Below are 18,219 nucleotides of genomic sequence, written 5' to 3' on the forward strand. Positions count from 1 at the left end.
CAAAATATACAGGAGTAAATTGTGTGGAATTCTAAATTATTCCCATACCTTAGGATACATGTGCACATATAGATACATCTGATGGCCACCAAATAGCCACCGTTCTTACTCTTGATATAACCCCAAACCATGAAGTCACAGCTCTTTTACCCTCCCTTAAGTACCACTTTATGCTTGTTTATTTTCTCTGGTGGGGGTCAGAGGACCTCCATGTTTCCTAAGTAAATTTCTCAAGCCTTTGTCAATTCCTTATACACAGGAGAAACCCCAAGAAGTCCAAGGAAAAATAAACTGAGTCTCAAAGAGCAGTAGTAACAAAGGACAGTTTGATGCACACCCAGAAGTGAACGCCAAGGTGCAGCAGCAGCATTTTCACCCACTGAAGCCCCTGCTTCTGCAACTGCTGGCTCTGCCTGTCTCTTGACTGTGATTCTGTCCCCATCTGTGTCTTCCTATTTTCCTGTCCTGCCTAACTCCCCATCAGACCTCACCAGCCTCCTAGATGTCTCTGTTCCTCCTGCTTTCTCACACACCATCTCTCTCTCCATTATCCAATCATTAGTTTAAAAAAATAGTGATTTTTTAGAAGGTTATTTGCTGCGTTTCTTGAACGGATTTTTATCCAGGATTTTAATTTTTGAAGCTGATGATTGGATTCATTGATATTTTACAAAAACAAAGATAACTTGCCTAGGAAAAATTTTTGTAAAGATAATACATTCAAAAAAAAAAAGATAATACATTCACCTGGGACAAGATTTAGGCAGCTTGAAAATATATACATGAAGTATCTCCCTCACATCGGCGACCTAGCTCCCTTGCTCGGGGCAACCAATTTTGCCAGCTTTTTGTGTATCCTTGCAGAGCAACTCTATATACAAGTAAATACTTACGTCCATATCCCCACTTTGTTCCATAAAAAGATGGCCACACTTTTTTGCACCCCTTTTTTTTCCCACTTAATATGACTTAAAAATCTTTCAACACATGAAAAAGTATTCTCATTCCTTTTTAGCTCAAAGTGATCCTTTGCATGAATGTATCATAATTTAGCCTTCGACTGATGGACATTTAAGTTGTTTCCAACCTTTATTTTTTAAAATAATGATGCAATGAATGGTATTGTATATGAATCATGTCACAGAAAAGAGTATATTTTAGGATAAATACATAGAAGAGAGTCAAATGATATAAGCACCTGTGATTGTGATAAGTATTGCGAAATTTCTGTTCATAAAAGATACTTTTTCACACTTCCACTTGCAATGTATGGCCATGCCTATTTCTGTAAACCCTCACCAACACGGATAATCAAACTTTTTGGACTTTGTCAATTTGATCGGTAAAAAATTGTCTACTAGTATATAGTATTTAATTGTTACAGTATTTAGTTAGTTCCTCTTATGAATAAGATTTTTCATCTTTTACACATTTCAGAGCTATTTGGAACTTCCTTTTTGTTAAATATCTATTTATATCCTTTATTGTGTCATCCCTTAGGTTGGCAGTTTTTTTTAGTTGATATTTTCCAAGTTCTTTACTTGTTGGAGAAGTTAAACATTTGTCTGTGGTATAAGATGCACATTTTCCCCCCAGTAGGTCATGAGTCTTTAGATTCTGCTTATCAAGTATTTTTACCTTGCATAGATGCTCAGTTTAGATGTAGTCATATGTGTTCATCTTTCTATTTCTGGTTTCTAGGTTTTGCTTCATATTTAGAAAATCCTTCTGATAGACGGGGATTTTTTTTTATTACCTTCTTATTCATGCATTATATTGGGTGTCAATAACTTGTTTCTTATGTGGCTGGTACAAGTTAGACGGTGACCAGGAATCAAAGCATGGAGGGGTGGGGAATGAGTGAGAATATGGATTCACATCTTCTCTGCTTGTGGCTATATTGCTAGGCAAAAGGGCTTGGACTTACTCTGACATCCACCCCATCTACTTGTCTGCAGTGGGCAAGTGAACATACCCACAGCTCTGCAGGCTAAGTGTATGTGAAAGGTGGATGCTAAAATGCTTTGGTGACATGCATGCATAAACATTTGAATTTCTTCTCTCAGCATGTTACAGCGGCACATCTTGCTGGACATGTGTATGCTGCCTTTCTACATATGTTAGTGTTACTGTTTGTCCTCAAAGAAGAAGATTCTGGAAAAACTCTTAACAGTTTAAAAAAAAAAATGTGTCATAGAGAGTGCAGGGCTTGGAAGAGAGTCAGTCAGCATGTGCACTCCTTGGTTGAACAGGGTTTGAGAGAGAGCCAAATTTAGATGTGTGTAATGAGGCACCTATAACAAGCTAGGGCCATTTTGCCTCTCCCCCCTCTACCCCTTCCCCAGTCACAGTCTCTAGCCTTAAGGGTCCCAGCTCCTTCCTCCAGATGAGGTCATAGTTCCAGATAGGTACCTGCAGTAGGAAAACTGCCCTCCTGTAGGATTGAAAAACTTCCACCAGCCAGGAAGGGCAATTCTGAAGATGGCAACATCCAAATTTTTATAAGCAACAGCCCCTCTCTAAGTGTCCTTACCACACCAGAGAAGCAGAGAAGCTGGCCACGTATGAATCCAAACTCCACATATGGACCAGAGTATCTTGACTTACTTTTGAGGAACCCTACTCACTCAGGCTCTTAAGAACTATCTTTGGTCTTCTTATTTTTAGGGCATTTGAAACCATGCCCTTTGTACACAAGGTTCTAAACTGAGAGTAGCGGCCAGAACCCATTGGGTGATACATAGTAGGTCACTCTAAGGATATTAGCTTCGATCATTGGGTGCTCCCAGAGCTTGAGCTGGAGGAAGGTGAATGATGGAGCTACTTGGGTCCAGAAGAACAGAGTGATGGGTAGCCACAGGAATCAGAACTAGGAGATTTGGGTGCCAGGAGGCCAGGTCATTTCAAGTCAGTGTCATGGACTGTATCTATGTCATAGACAGAATCTTGGGGCAGAGTTAGAAGTGAGAGCTCAGGGATAGAGTAGGTTTATTATACTCAGAGTCACAGCTCTGTGTGGGAGCCAAAATGGTACAGGTGAGGAGATGCGCATTTGCTGCCCAGCACCATCACCAGCTGGATATGTGATAAAGTCCTTTAACATTTGGGGCAGGGCACTTGGCCAGCTCAGTCAGTGGAGCACACAACTCTTGACCTTGGGGTTGTGAGTTCAAGGCCCACATTGGGCCTTTTTTAAGATAACTTAAAAATAAAATCTGTAAAAAAAAAAAAATCAAAGCAAAACAACAAAAACAAAAACACATTTGGGACATCAGTTACCACACAGGTGAGACATGGTTAACTCCACTGGTTTTAAGAGAGCCCCACCTGTTTCTGAGTTGGGAAGGGAGAGGAAGGGATTCATTTGAGTCAGGGACTCAGGATAGATGAGGACAGTGCTGCGCCCAAATGAAGAAGCAGCTATACCCATAAGAATTCTATAGACAAGTCCTTCCTCTGTTCCTGATTTGGGATTCAGGTCATTTGAGGACATTTTCTATCTGAAACTATGGTGGTGACTTGAGGCTTAAGTGCAAGTAGAGATCAGGAGTCCCAAGAGAAATGGCTCTAAGTTATGGACCGAAAGGTCAGGGTAATCAGCATGAAAAGAAAAGAGTGCCCATTCATTAATTCAGCACTGTTCACTGAACCCTGAGTGCCAGGTGCTATTTAAGGTGCCAGGGATATAGCAGTGAACAAAACAAAGTCCCTGCTCTCATAGTACCTCTCCTATATTCTAATGGTGGTGACAGATGATAAATGAGATATATATGTATTTTTAAATACATATTTCTATATTTATGTGTTTATATTTGTCTTCCCTCCTTCCATATCTGTCTGTCCCCTTTGCTGGCTCTATTCATACTTACCCCTACTGCCAGTAGGTCGTAGTGGAGGGAGGATGCTATTCTGGATGGAATGGTCATAGAATGCTTCATTGGTTCTGATGGCACATTTGAGCAGAGCTAGAGTGAGATGAGGGAGGGAGCAATGCAAACACAGAGGGAAAAGTATCCAAAGCAAAGGGCACAGTGAGCCCAGGGACAGGCAGGAATGTGCCACAAGGAGGCCCCAGTGGCTGGAAACAAGGGAGTAAGTGTGGCATCGTAGGTGATAAGATCAGAGGTTGGAGGGAGCCTCATGGCGCAGGCCACATAGGCCTTGCAAGCCATGATAAAGATTTAGGGATTCCTTTTGAGGGCCGTGAGAGGCCGCTGGAAGATCACCTACTTATCATGTTACTAGAGGGCCTGAATGACACTGTGCCATCACTTGAATGGGATTCTCCAGGGCTGTAATTACCTCCTAGCCTGTGAAAGATCATGCCTCCCAAACCCCAATTTTGGGGTGAATGGTTGTGCCCATCAGCCTCCAATTGTGTGCTTCTGGGCTGCAGTGGGGCCTAAAGAGGGGGAGAAAGACATAAAGGCTGCGAATCACAGGCAGCTTGAGCAAAGCCTTCCTCATCTGTACAGTGGTAGCTACAAGCACGGCCTTGTGGGTTGAGGTGGCCTTGGCCTTTTACTTGAGCAGCATCTTGCACAAGTCAATGGCATTTACTCCAGTGTTCAGAAGGCAGTTTCTGCTTCCTAGTCTCTGAATTCTTCCTCCTAACTTCTCCATAGACCAGGCCTCTGCATAACAGTGCCTAGGAGGACACCTGCTATGTCCATTTTCTTCTGCCTGAAATAAAGTACCAGTAGGCCCTTCACAAGCTTCTTCCTTGCATAGGAAGTGAGACATTCCCTAAATTCCCCATACAGTTAAAGGACAAGCTTTGTCTACAAAGTATCTAGGCTCAGTTGGGAAAACCCTGCACTCCGCATATGATTCAAATACATTAGCAGATATGCATCGCAAAGGAACCCAGATTCCAGAAGCTGATTTCTTTCACAGGTGCCCTTCCTTGAAGCTTTAGAAAATGCAGGCAGTCTTGTCGTCCTTTGTATGTTGTGCGTGCGTGTGTGTTTGACTTACAACAGTAAAGTTTATTTTTTGCTCATGCTACATGTCCACTGTGGATGGTTGTAGGTCTGTGCTGTCCTCTTTCCAGGCCTGAGGCTGAAGCCATAATCTCTGTGTGTAACACACTTCTCCTCATCAGAATCATTTCCCACTAATGTTTTTTGCAAAACAGGATGGAACACGATGCTTTCTTTTGCAGAATAAACCCATACTGCCTATCCCAAATCACCACCTCACTCCTGTTTTGTTTTTATCATGCACATTATAATATTGTCAAAGACTATTTAATGACCTACAAGAAATACACATAGGAAAGAGTCTGTTCAGTAGAGTCGTGTGCATGTTCCAAGGAGAGGTAAATATGCATCAATATTTCCAGCAAAGTGGTGGCGTTGTGGGTGATTTTTATTTTCATCTTTTTCATGTCTATTTTCAAATGTAAAAAATAGTTTTACAAATCTTTACATACAAACACCTGGAAATAATGTCAGAAAGTTTCAGTCTCAACCTCTGTCTTTTCATCTAACAACTCTTTACAATAAGGCCCTGGCAGCAAGTCCTCCTTTAAATAGAGCACACGTGTGTGGTAAACACTCATGGGCTGATCCTCTAAGCCACTGACCAACCTCCTTTTGTTAGGCACATGTGTGTGGCTTGGAACCATTCACACACAAGAGTGCAGAATTGGAAGAGATTTCCGAAATGAACTTGATCCTTATTGCCCGCTAGGGTCACAGCTCTCACTACCGTGTCCCTGACTGAGGCTCGTCTGGTCTCCACTTCATCACATCCCAGGACGAGGAGCACAGGAACAGGAGACTGGCTATTAGTGGATAATGGGCTTAGTTAAGAAGGGTCATCCTACAGAGAGGAAGGAACTATCTCTCCAGAACTCCCACTGTCAGATTCTGGCCCCCAGATCTCCAGCACTTCACAGCTGTATGCATCATGGGAAATAAAAGGGGGGGGGGGACTGGTGGCAGAGAGTTGAAGTTTGCATAGTCTTTCTGCTGTTTTGATTTAAGCATCTCTTTTCGCTCATCTGAGTTTCTCTTCCATGCTGCCTGGCATGACTCAAAGATTTGTCTTCTTCTCTGTTTCTCCTTTTTTCTGTCTGTGATTTCTTCCTCCCCTAAGTGAAACATCAACAGCAGCTTCTTTCTCCCCACTTCATCCTGGCCTCTTGTCCTCTGCAGCTGTCCCTGCACTTGCATGTCCTACCCTGTATGGAGCTGGTTTTCCTTGACTTCCCCCCATCCTCCTGTCTTCATCATCCTTTTTCCTTTCTTCCTCGAAACTTCTTCATCTCTCTTTCCCGTTCAGAGACATAGGAAACCAGATATTATGGTAAGGCCCCTCCAAATGTAACTCAAAAGTGGTACCTAACTATAAAACAAGTTTATGGAAAAACAGATCATTTTTGCTTTTTGATTTTCCCAGTGATGATTGTTTCAGTGCTTTTTTTTTCTGCATTTTTATTGTAAAACACACACAACATAAAATTTACCATTTTAAAGTTCATAATTCAGTGACATTAAATACATTCATGGTATTGTGCAACCATCATCACTCTCTAGTTCCAGAACTTTTACATCACCCCAAATGGAAACTCTGTGCCCATTAAGAAGTCCCACCACTTCCTCGCCTCTCCCTGCCTCTGGCAATAACTGAACCATGTCCTGTCACTCTGGGTTTGCCATTCCCAGATATTTCATGTAAATCAAGTACGATATGTGGCCTTTTGCATCTAACTTCTTCAACTCCGCGTAATGTTTTCCAGCATGTTTTATCACAGTTGTAGCACGCACCAGTGCTTTTGATGCCTTCATTCAGCATGCATTCATTTCTTTATATGTTGGGATAATGTTCCACTTTGTGAATATACCAGTTTGTTTATCCATTCATCAGTTGATGAATATTTGGGTTGTTTCCATCTCTCAGCAATTGTGAGTAGTGCTGCTGAGAACATTTGTCTACAGGTTTTTGAACTTGAACATATGAACACAAATGCTTTTTTTTTTTTTTCCTGAAGTAGTAATTTTTTTCTTCACAACACAGGCTTGTTTATTTGTTTCTTGCTGGAGGCTAGGGTGGGTGTGCCACTACTTTGCTGATGCCCCAAGCAAAGCTCAGCCTGCCCACTGGCAATGTCCTGTCTGTTCTCTGTTCTTGTGCCTCTGCTAATCTCTTACCCTGTTTCCTTTCCTCTCTTTTCCCTGCAGAGATTTGCATGTGCAGCGGTTTGGAATTCATATTGGCAAGTGGATTTCCTTCCTCTTATAGAGGTAGGGGTGTGTGTGGGGTGTGTGTGTGTGTGTGTGTGTGTGTGTGTGTGTTTTAATATGTATAATGAATATGTCTAATTCAGAGAGTCCTTAGGTCTCAGTTCTCAGCTTCCCCTAACAGGGCCCCTTTCCATCTCAGTTCCAGGAAAGCAGGCTCCAAGAGCTCAAGCCAGGAGAGGCCTTTCCTCAGGCCTCAGCTCATAAAACCAAGGTGTGTCTGGGGCCCAGGACTCTGTCAGACTTGGAACTTGAGCCTTCACTTGCTGGCTGCTGTCAGAGTTCAGTGCTCCCTGCCAAACCCTTGGAAAGCTGGGGGCCACAGAGAAGAGAAAGGCATCAGATTACCGCCTCCAGAAATGTGGGGGTTGCCCTATCTGACATTCCCCATGTACAGTGTCTGCGTGAGGAACCACAGGCATCATTAGCATTTGGGATCACATCACAAAATGCAGTCGGATTCTCTGGCCGCCTCTCAGCGGATGCCGTTGCTTCTTTCCCCTTTGCCTCCCCACCTTTCTCCTGGGTTTGCCTTTCTCCCCTTCCACATCTTTTCCAGATCAGTTTCTCAGTTGATTTCCCCAAAAGGCTCTCTGGTTCTCCCCTGTCCCTTTGATTTCCACCCCTGTTTTCATCCTCCAAACTTTTTCTATCCGTTCCCTGTCTCCTTGCCTTTCTCCGTGTGTCTTTCGGATCTGTTTCCTTTGACACTGGTCCCAGGCCCACTGCCAAGTTTCAGACCCATTAGTGAGGTGCCTTGCTGACTGAAACACAAATCAAGACTGATCCGAGTACAATTAGCAGCTGCTCGCACCTCATCTGGAAAGCATTAGCCAGCACTGAGAGTGGAGGGAGGGAAGTATTGATGCCAAACGGAGTAGATCTCCTGTTTTGGAACATGAAGGGATATGAAGGGATCCTGACCCAGTAGATGCATAACTGAAAAAAAGATACAGACAGACAAAGAGGCCCTCATAAGAAGCAAAGATGAGGGGCCCATTAACTGACTTTGGGTATCCTTCAGCATCTAGGCCAGAGATACAGACTTCCCCACATTCGACTCGGGTGTACGACTGTCATCCAGGAAAAAGGGCTGTCTGTTCCTTTTTTTTTTTTTAATTTTTTGAAGATTTTATTTATTTATTTGACAGAGAGAGACACAGCGAGAAAGGGAACACAAGCAGGGGGGAGTGAGAGAGAGGGAGAAGCAGGCTTCCCGCTGAGCAGGGAGCCTGTGCAGGACTCAATCCCCAGACCCTGGGATCATGACCTGAGCTGAAGGCAGACGCTTAATAACAGGCGCCCCTGTTTGTTCCACTTAGTCAGATATTTAAACACTTGTGTGACCCAGGAGTTTTCTGCTTCCGCTGCATACTGTATTACCTCCATATTGCTAGAAATCTAATGTGCTATAAAAATCAACTGGCGCTGAGTTAAAAATGCAGATTTTGATTCACTAGGACTGGAGAGGGGCCTGAGACCTTTATAACAAGCTGGTGGTGAACCACACTTTAACGAAGGGTTTAGGACAGTTCAGCTTCTGTAGCTTTGGTCAAATGCCTCTACGAGAGGCTTCTCCCAGTACCCTCGTGCTCTTCCTCGTTAGCACTCACAGTTATAATTACGGATAAGTGATGTAATTAGCTGTTTGATGCCTATCTTCCCAACTCAAATGCAAGCTGCCCAAGGGCAAGGACCAGGCCTGTCTGGTTCACTGCTGCATCCCCGTACTAACCCTGTGTGTTACATGTAGTAGGTGTTCAATAAAAATGAATGAAGTCCCTTAATCCTCAAGGCCCTCAAAAAATCTCTCCTCTTTCAAAGAGCCTTCCTAGTTCAGCAGTCCTTATCTCTATCTGCTTGGTGGCATTTGATAATTTTCCATGTGTTTTAGCCCCTCAGTTAGAGCATTAGCTGCTTAAAACTGAGACTCTACCTTCTGAGTTGCTGAACTTTTTTAAAGCCCTTTGGAGAAACCTCCAACCCCCGACTCCCACCCCATCTTAGTACTGGCTTGCTCTAGTAGGCATTTAATGTTAGTTGATTGAGAGACCCTAGGATGATGCCAAGTTCTATTTAGACCTCAATTATAATCCCCAAGGGGTGGCTGAATTTTCGCTGGGCCCAGAGCCAAGGTCTTACATGCCCCAGTGGAAAAACCTTTAATACTACCTAACACATTCATGGGGCAGGAAGGCTGAGACATTATGTGTACACAAAATCAAGAGATGTAATATCGTGAGGCTCCCAAAGCAGTTATAAATCAAGCCACTGCAGAGGGTTGACTGCACAGCTGTGGCCATTACCTCACTCCTCTTTTCTGTGCTGAAAACGATGGCTCACATCGCAGGGCTTTACTTGCCGGGGTGGGGGCTGATCTTGTCCAGGATTAGGCAGACCCTTTCTCTTTGAAACACAGAGAAGTGGCTCACAGCATTCTGCCATAGATAGAAGAACCTGATTTTGTTTGGAATTCATTGGACGTCCTATTTTTCAAACATTCAGGGCTTCATGAAACCCAGTGCGCTTTTGTCAAGCACTTTCTCCTCATAATCTTAAAACATGTGTATTTTAAGGGACATTTAATGCATGTGTTTTGGATTTATTTACCCTTCAATCATCAAAATATTGTTATGCAAGACCTGTTTGATGTTTAAGAAACTTTATGAGCATTACTTGGAAGTTTAAAAACCTTGCTTTCAGGGTAAAAAACAGGAAGTGGTGTTTTTCCAAAAACACATTGCCTTTAACACAAAAAGATTTGAGGGCCTTTCCAGAATCCTAATTTCACAGGGCTCAAGGGGTTTAGAGCCAGGACAGCCCAAGCTCACATCCCTGTCTCTTCAGTGACCCAAAGCATAGCTGCAAGTCCCAGGCTCGGCAGACACAGGCTGCCACACTTGATTGGAATTTGTGACCCTTCCAATACCCAATGGTGACAAAGCTTAATCTGTCTGGAGACTTCCAAGCATATTTTACAGCCGGTACCCGAGATGCATGTTCAATGTGTATTCCTGCAAAATGCCTGACTGCGGCCTGATTATCTTCTTAAGCAGATAAGGCATAAATCTCAGGGTGTTAGACAGCTTTTGAAGTTTGAGAGTATTTGGCAAAGAAAATCCACCAGAATGCAGCTCAAAGTTGTAATCTGTGAGGTGGATTTTCAATGATCTAACTGATCTCAGGTGGGACATGAAGCAAGGAATGAAGGATGTCCCATGTGGCTTGTTAAGGCCCCATCCCAAACTGGCTTTAAAAACTGGGGACTACCACTTCCGTCTCTGAGTTCTGATATACTTACAGGTGAAATGACTGGGGTGGGTGAGTTTCAAAGTAATGTCAATGTGCAGATACACCGGGTTTATTTGTAATATCTTGTGTAAGCACAATGAGTGAGGAATAGAAAATATAAGAAGAGATTCCAATGAAAGACAAACTGTGGTGTGCCTAACACAAAGGAGAAACTCAGTGAACAGTTATTGAGTGAGGAGTGACTACATATTGCAGAGAATAGATATCAGGACACCTGGACCCACAGCTGTCAGCTCAAATAATTTTCTTACGTGTTCCAATGCAGGGATATGGAAGCTTGGGGTTGCAGGAGAATGAAAGACTGCTGCTGGGCAGGTAGCCATGGCCTATGTAAGTGGTAAGAAGCAGAAGCTTCTTAGGTCCGTGTTCCCCAGGCCACGTGGCCTTCCTCCCCATTGTCCTCCTTCCTCTGCAGGCTTAGAGCCCAGCCTACAAGGAGCAGAGCCCTGCCTAGGGAAGGAGTCCCCCAGGAATGATACTCAGCAGCTGAGTTAACCACTCAGCCAGTTTTACCGCAGGGCCTGCCATCTGTTAAGCATGGCATAACCATCTCAGAGCCACAATGGTGGCAAAGATACAGTTCCCCCCTCAGGGCTCACAGTGTGGCAAAGGCAAGTGGCCAGCTTCCTGCCTGCCCAAAATTCAAGTGAATGTGAATGGAAACAGCAGGACAGAGGAGAGATGAACAAGAGATGGAATCAACAGCACTACTCCCGTACAGATGTGAAGGGCAAAGGAAAAGCCTACATTAAGAACACCATTAAAGTTTCAGGCCTCAGGCTCTCGGAGAATGGTGGTGGGACTTGCAAAACTGGAGATCATAGAGGAGGAAAGCAGTTGAGAGTGGAGATGCCAGGGTCAGTCTGAAACCTACCTGCTAAGTCTTGTGGGACATCTCTCTAAGATAGCACTAGGGATTCTTTTCTTTTTTCATTTTGGGAGAGAAAATGGCTGCCCCGAAGGTTCTCACACCACCAACAAGAAAGAGGAGAATGAGCTTGAAAGCCCTCGTCAAAGGGGTTCCATTCTTGACTGGTGTGCCACCCAGAGACCAGCAGGAACAGTTGGCTGTCTTGGCCTGGGCATGCCTACATCAGAATTAGCACACCAGTCTGTCTCACTTCTGATCATCATAAATGTTCTCAGGATGAAAGAAAAGAGTCATCTCACACCCCATTAAATGGATCAGATGTGTGTGCTTCAGTGGGTAGTGGTGAATCTACATATGGAAAAATGTATTCAGAAATGCCTGACTCCAGCACTTAAATTCCATGGCACACATGGAAGGAATTGAGGAGATAGCCAAACTTCCAAATATTCCACCCACGCTGTGTAATATGGTGTCCTGATGCATCTGGAAACTGAAGAGTAACATAACATGGCGGGAAAGCCACAGCTAAACTTGGACACCTTGAACAAAACTACTTCATGGGATTTCTGTATCACTGTGGACTTTGCCAGTTCCACAGTATTCTGAAGAGTAACGATAGATAGTCACCTCTGGCTCTCTAGAATGCTTTGGTGAATTCGTTGTTTTAAAGAGCTAAGTGTTTCAGGGAGCAAAGGGTTTATCCTTTAAATGCCCGAACTTTATTTCAGTGATTTTGAATGAAATCTTTCCCTAAGGAGTATAACTTTTTTTCTTATTATGTGAACTTAATTTCACTTGAAGAACACCAATTACAAACTATGCTATAATAAGAGATGTGCTAGAAATAAGTACATGCAAAAACTAGTGAAATCCAAGGGTGTGTAGTCTATTTAATGTCATCATACTAATGTTAATTTCCTCACTTTGATAATGGATTATACTTATGTAAGTTGATATTGTTGGTGGAACCTAGAAGAAGGGTACGTGGGAGCTATTTTTGCAGCTTTTTATGAGTCTAAAATCATCCAAAATAAGTTTTTGGTTTTTTTCAAAGTATCTTGTGATTCATTGATCAAGTGGATGAATAGAAGAAGGGAAAAAGGAAGGGGGGAGGGAGAGAAGAAGGAAAGAAGGAAGGAAAGAAAGAGGGACTCTGGATGTTTAGAGATCTAAAAAGCTATATGGGAAGAGAGTGTGAAGTATCAGAAATGTAGGGGCAGGCTCTGAAGTCATACCCCCTTCCTAACTTTGTGACAGATTTCTTTTCTTTTTTTTTTCTTTAAAGATTTTATTTATTTATTAGAGCATGAGTTGGGGGAAGGTCAGAGGGAGAAGCAGACTCCCTGCTGAGCAGGGAGCCAAGTGTAGGACTTGATCCCAGCACTCCAGGATCTTAACCTGAGCCAAAGGCAGTCATTTAACCAACTGAGCCATCCAGGAGCCCTTTGTGACAGATTTCTTAAATTCTTTGAACTTCCACATTTACCTTCATAATATCAGGGATAAACATACACCCTGCAGATGATTGCTGTGCGGATTAAGTTAAACCATATGCCCAATACACCCAGTAGATGATCCAGCACCCAGTGGGTACTCAATAAATTACCCTATTCAAAGTGCTTCATAATGTGTGGTTGTAATTCTCTGTCTTGTTTCTATAGCTCTGATTACCAATCGTCAGGATTCCACTCTCACACCTCAGTGCTCTCTGCCTGCTCCCCTGTTTAGTTGGCTGTTCTGCACCTGCTATTAGTTTGATATAGTTCCACATACAGCATTAAATAGGCTCAAAATGAGAACCTTTTCTGTGAATATAGTATTTTTGTTCCAGCCCACAGACATTAGGTTTAGCTGCTCAGAAACCTTTTTCATTTGACTTTCTAGTTTGGGGCTGAGTTCCAGATGAATGAGGTCACAATATTAATAATCATGGCCACCATTTATTGATCATTATAATGCTAATTATGCTAAGCATTTTATGTACATTATATCATTTAATTCTTACCACTATTCTCTGTTTTAGTCACTATTCACTGTTTTAGTCACTACACTGGAGATTGAGAATTTCATTCCTGTCCAAGGTGCCAGAGTTCATTTTCGGCAGAACTGACATCACACGACTTGGCTGACTCCAGAGCCCAGGCTCCTGTCACCAAAGATATGATAACAGCTTCCTATTCTTTCATTGCCATAAGAAGTACTTTTTTTTTTTTTTAAGATTTTATTTATTTGAGAGGGAGAGAGAGAGATCATGAGGCGGGGGAAGGGCAGAGGGAGAAGCAGACTCTCCACGTAGCAGGGAGCCTGATTCAGGACTTGATCCCAGAACTCCAGGATCATGACCTGAGCTGAAGGCAGTTGCTTAAACAACTGATCCACTAAAGAAATTAGTAACCAAGAATCTAGCTCTTTAAAAACCTTGAAAAGATAGCAGTACTGGAAAAAGCACTGTTTTAGACTATAGATCCTTCATAAGTGTGTGTTGAGTGTCTCAGTAAAAAATAAACAAACACATAAACAAAAACAGTGTTTCCCCAAACTGCCTAAAGAAAGAAAACTTTTTTAGAGAAGTTTCCTTTGTTCTACATCCTGACATCCCCTCATCCCCTGTGCTGAATCTACCTCCTCCTGCACAGCACGGCCAGCCAGGAAAAAACCTCTCACATAACACGAAGCTGTAGGATTTGAATTACATAATTTCGCTGTCTCTAGGCAATCTCTTAGGAATTGCCTACTATGCATTTTGAAGAATTCTTGTGTTTGGTGACCAGACATCTGAAGAAATGCTAATGATCTTGCCAGACATCTGTAGGTGTTCATTGCTCATGAGCTTAAGCCCACAGTGGGAGCCATGCTGGTACACACAAAAGAAAAAGAAGGCAGAGCATTTGGGCTAAGAGGCATGGCATGGAGAAAATGTGCCTATTCTGTACAGGAGCAGAGGCCAGAATCCAGCAAGGTTGCAGACCTAACCAGCTATAAAGTCACAGGAGTCCTCAAACAGAAAAGGTTGCTGGGCCTTGGCACATATTTTGCAACGGGTTGTGGTGTGAGGGATGTTTGGAACAACTGTAAACAGGAACTGCCATGTCCTTATTAGGAATAATCACTTCTCCAGGCAGAGAGTGGCTGTTGACGCTGTGTTTGTGACCCCCTTCCTCTCTCCAGGCTCCAGCCTATCCTCCCCATTGCTCCTGTAAGAACCCATTGAGTCTGTACTCTATGGTCGCTCTTGGAGATTGCTGCTCGGCAGGGCCCAAGAGAAGAAAAAGCCAGAGATTCCATCTGGCTGGGGCCACCTTGATCCCAGCTACTCACAAGAGCTGTTTATTCCCACCAACACTGAGCCTAGTGTAGCCCTCCTCCCTACAGGGTGGCCTTAAGAGCTGTCCAGCAGGCCTGGCAAATTTTGTCAAAGCCAGAACACTGGGCAGGACTTCAGGGGGTGGGCCTGGGTGCTCAGCAGCCTGGATTTGGAGAGGCAAGAGCTCAACAGAAGGTGGAGGCTTATGAAAAGAGCAGATTGGTGCCTCAGCTTCCTTGATGGGAAGTGCATGTAATCTGTCAGGCCTCTGTGCCAGAGGTCATTGCCCAGGGGTTACTTGGATCCAGTATCACCTATACATAGGTAGTTAAAATTATAGGCTGTGGCAACAGACAATATGAGTCAAAATTCTGGCTCTGCCTCTTTTTAGATGCATGTTACTGGGGATTAAAGTAAGACTTGGCAAGGAGCTAAATAAGAAGAAACAAAGAGCCTTTTAGAAATCTAGGCATAGGCCACATTGCCTCAGGGGGGGTGAAGGTCGTTTATAAAAATTTGAGATTAAGGAGACTGAGCAGATTTAAGGATGAATATGAAGTCAGTTTTTCACATTTTGAGTTTTGAGAACTACTGAAATAAATGAAAATGCCAAGTAGGAAGGATGAAAATATGAAATGGAGTTTAGGAGAGAGGTTAGAAGTAAATTTTCTTCATCATTGATCCATGCACGACCTTCTTTATTTCATATATTTTACCTTTCACAATATAATGAACACTGAACCTATAACCCAACTAACTGTTACCCGTAACCCACACCTACTTGGGTACAGGTCCACATCCATGCCCCATGCTTCCATCCCAGAGGAAACCATGATCCAGAATCCTTGTCTATAATTCCTTTGCTTTGTTTTCTGTTTCATTACATTTATATTCTTGTCTAAAAAATCGATTGATTTTGCTTGTTTTTGAACTTTATAAAGAGGTAATACTATGATGTCTGTTGGAACTTGTTTTTGTCACTCAACCTTATGTCACTAAGATTCAAACATGTTATGTGTAGTTAAGTACCATTAAGTTTCACTACTATATAACATTCCATGAGTGAAAATTCAATTTCTATTATCTATTGTCATTGGGTGTATGAAGATTTCCAGTTTTTTTGTTTTTATTTTTGTTTTTGTATTTTTTTTGCTATTCTGAACAGTGAGCTATGAACATTTTCTCATGTGTCTCTTGGTGCATGTGGGTAAGAGTTACTCTTGGGCTTATACCCAGGAGTGGAATTGCTAGGTCATACAGCATACAGATATTCAACTCTTCAAAATCATGCCAAAGTATTTTTCAGAATAGTTGTGCTAATATGGTGAAGATTTGAGAGGTATCACCAGGGCAACCATTAGTCATAGAAGGAGATGAGTTTGTCCAGGGAGATAGTGTAAAGCAAGAAAAAAAGGACTGAGGTCTGATTCATAGAAACATGTACATTCAAGTATGTACACAAGGAAGGGGAGCCAGACAAGGAAATAGAAATGGATGGTCAGAGGGGAGGGAGCACAACCAGGAAAGAAGAGAATCAAGCACTCCAAAAGAGAAGAGTTCCTTAAAGACTAGGTAACCAACATCAAAGACTGCTGCAGAGATGAGAAGGATAAAGTAAATAAAAGGTCAATGATCTTTAAAAAAGTTATTTGTGGCTTTGTTGACTGCTGAGGGTCAATGCCAGATTTCCAGAGATTTATGAGTAAGTGTGGGTGGTTGGTAGAGAAAAATACTGTCATTATAAATACCATTTGAACAAGTTTGACAGTTGAGGAGTAGATGTAGGAAGTTAGAGGAGGTAGCAGAGCTGAAACATGATTTTTAATTTGTAATTTTTTTAAGAATAAGGAAGACTTGACATGTTTACAGATTGAGAAGTAGAAGCCAAAGGAAAAAAAGAGACTGAAGAAGTAAGAGGTTCATTGTAAAGTCTTTTAAGGATTGGGAAAGGATAGACTCTAAAGCACAGGTTTGTTCTTACCAACTCTATTTCTCTGAGAGAGGGAAGATTTAAAAAAAAAAAAAAAAAGCTTTAAAATACATCAAAAATTATTGCCATCATGGCAACTAACATTTTTTGAGTGCCCCATGTAAAAGATCCTTTCCTAAGCACATGTTATCTATCTCATTTAATTTTTAGAACAGTTCAATGGCATGGGTACTTTTTAATCATCTCTATTATAATTTCCATTTTCCAGAAGAGGAAACCAAGGCTTAGCGACATGACTAGAACAGGCAAGCTGATTGAGACCATGTGCTCTGAATTAATAAACACAAGAATTAGGAAAGTGGAACAAGCTTACATGAGATGGCAAAAGCTGAGGGCTGAAGGAAATCAGAGATGTAAGAAAATGGAAAGAGGCTTGGACTAGGCACCATTGGTAATATGATAAGGAATTGGAGAAAGAGGAAAGAGAAGTGAACATATGGGGCTCCTCCTATGTTTCAGCCTAAGTGCTAGGCCCTTTACATACATTGACTTTTTTTTCTCAATAGAAAAAAATAAAAATATAACTAAGAAATAGCAAAGCATGCAAGTGTAATGGAAGAAAGCATGCAAGTGTAATGGAAGTACACAGTCTGGATTTCCTCCAGTATGCTTAAATGCCAGGAGCAGGAATATGAAGACCGTGCAGTTGAGTAAGGGTTGGGTAGATAATTGTGGAAGCCAAAAGGCAATAGGGTGGATGAGGCCAAAGAGAATCACTTCCTGGCTAATGTGGGGGGGGCCTCTTGGGGAGAAAGACAAATAAAGTCATGGGGGCACATGAAAGAAGGGGGAAGATCAAGGGACTCATGTTCACAAAGGGGAACAGAGCCAGTTCAGCATTGGTGTGAGTGGGAGAGAAGTGGGAAAGTGAGAGCTTTAGGCACAGGGACTTTCTTGGTTTGGGATCTGAGCACTGAGTAGTGTGGTCACTGGGGTGGGGCTGACAGAGAAGAGAATGTTGATGAAGGCCACTGGGACTGAGAAACCAGAAAGTTGGGCTATACATAGCACTTTTCAGTTCATGTTATTTTATAATCTTGATAACCACCATTGGGGTAGGTGTTACTAGAGACATTACATTGATGACCAAACTGAGGCTCCCCTTACTGGGAAGAAGTGCTGGAATTTGAACTGAATCTTCTGTGCCTACAACTCCCACTCAGCATTCAAGACTCAGTTCAGATGTCATCTGTTAAAGCAGAGCCAGGTGCCCTTCTGGGATGTCCTGAGTCTTTCTATTACCATGTATTACAATTGCTCATTTACCTGTCTCTCATTAGTAGACAGGAAGATGACTAGGTCTCTGATCCAGAATGGGCTCAGTAAAAGTTTATGGAATTAATGTGTTTGAAAACAATAGACTGGGTGCAGAGACTTACCAAGCCAGGAGTCTCCATTTCCAACATTCGGACTTCAAGTCCTGATAAGTTTGGTTTGAGGCAGAGAGGGGGGGAATGATTATAAAAATAAGATCAGTGTGGCAGAGGCTAATAGA

Source organism: Martes martes, assembly GCF_963455335.1.
Source record: "Martes martes genome assembly, chromosome: 1".
Taxonomy (NCBI): Eukaryota; Metazoa; Chordata; class Mammalia; order Carnivora; family Mustelidae; genus Martes; species Martes martes.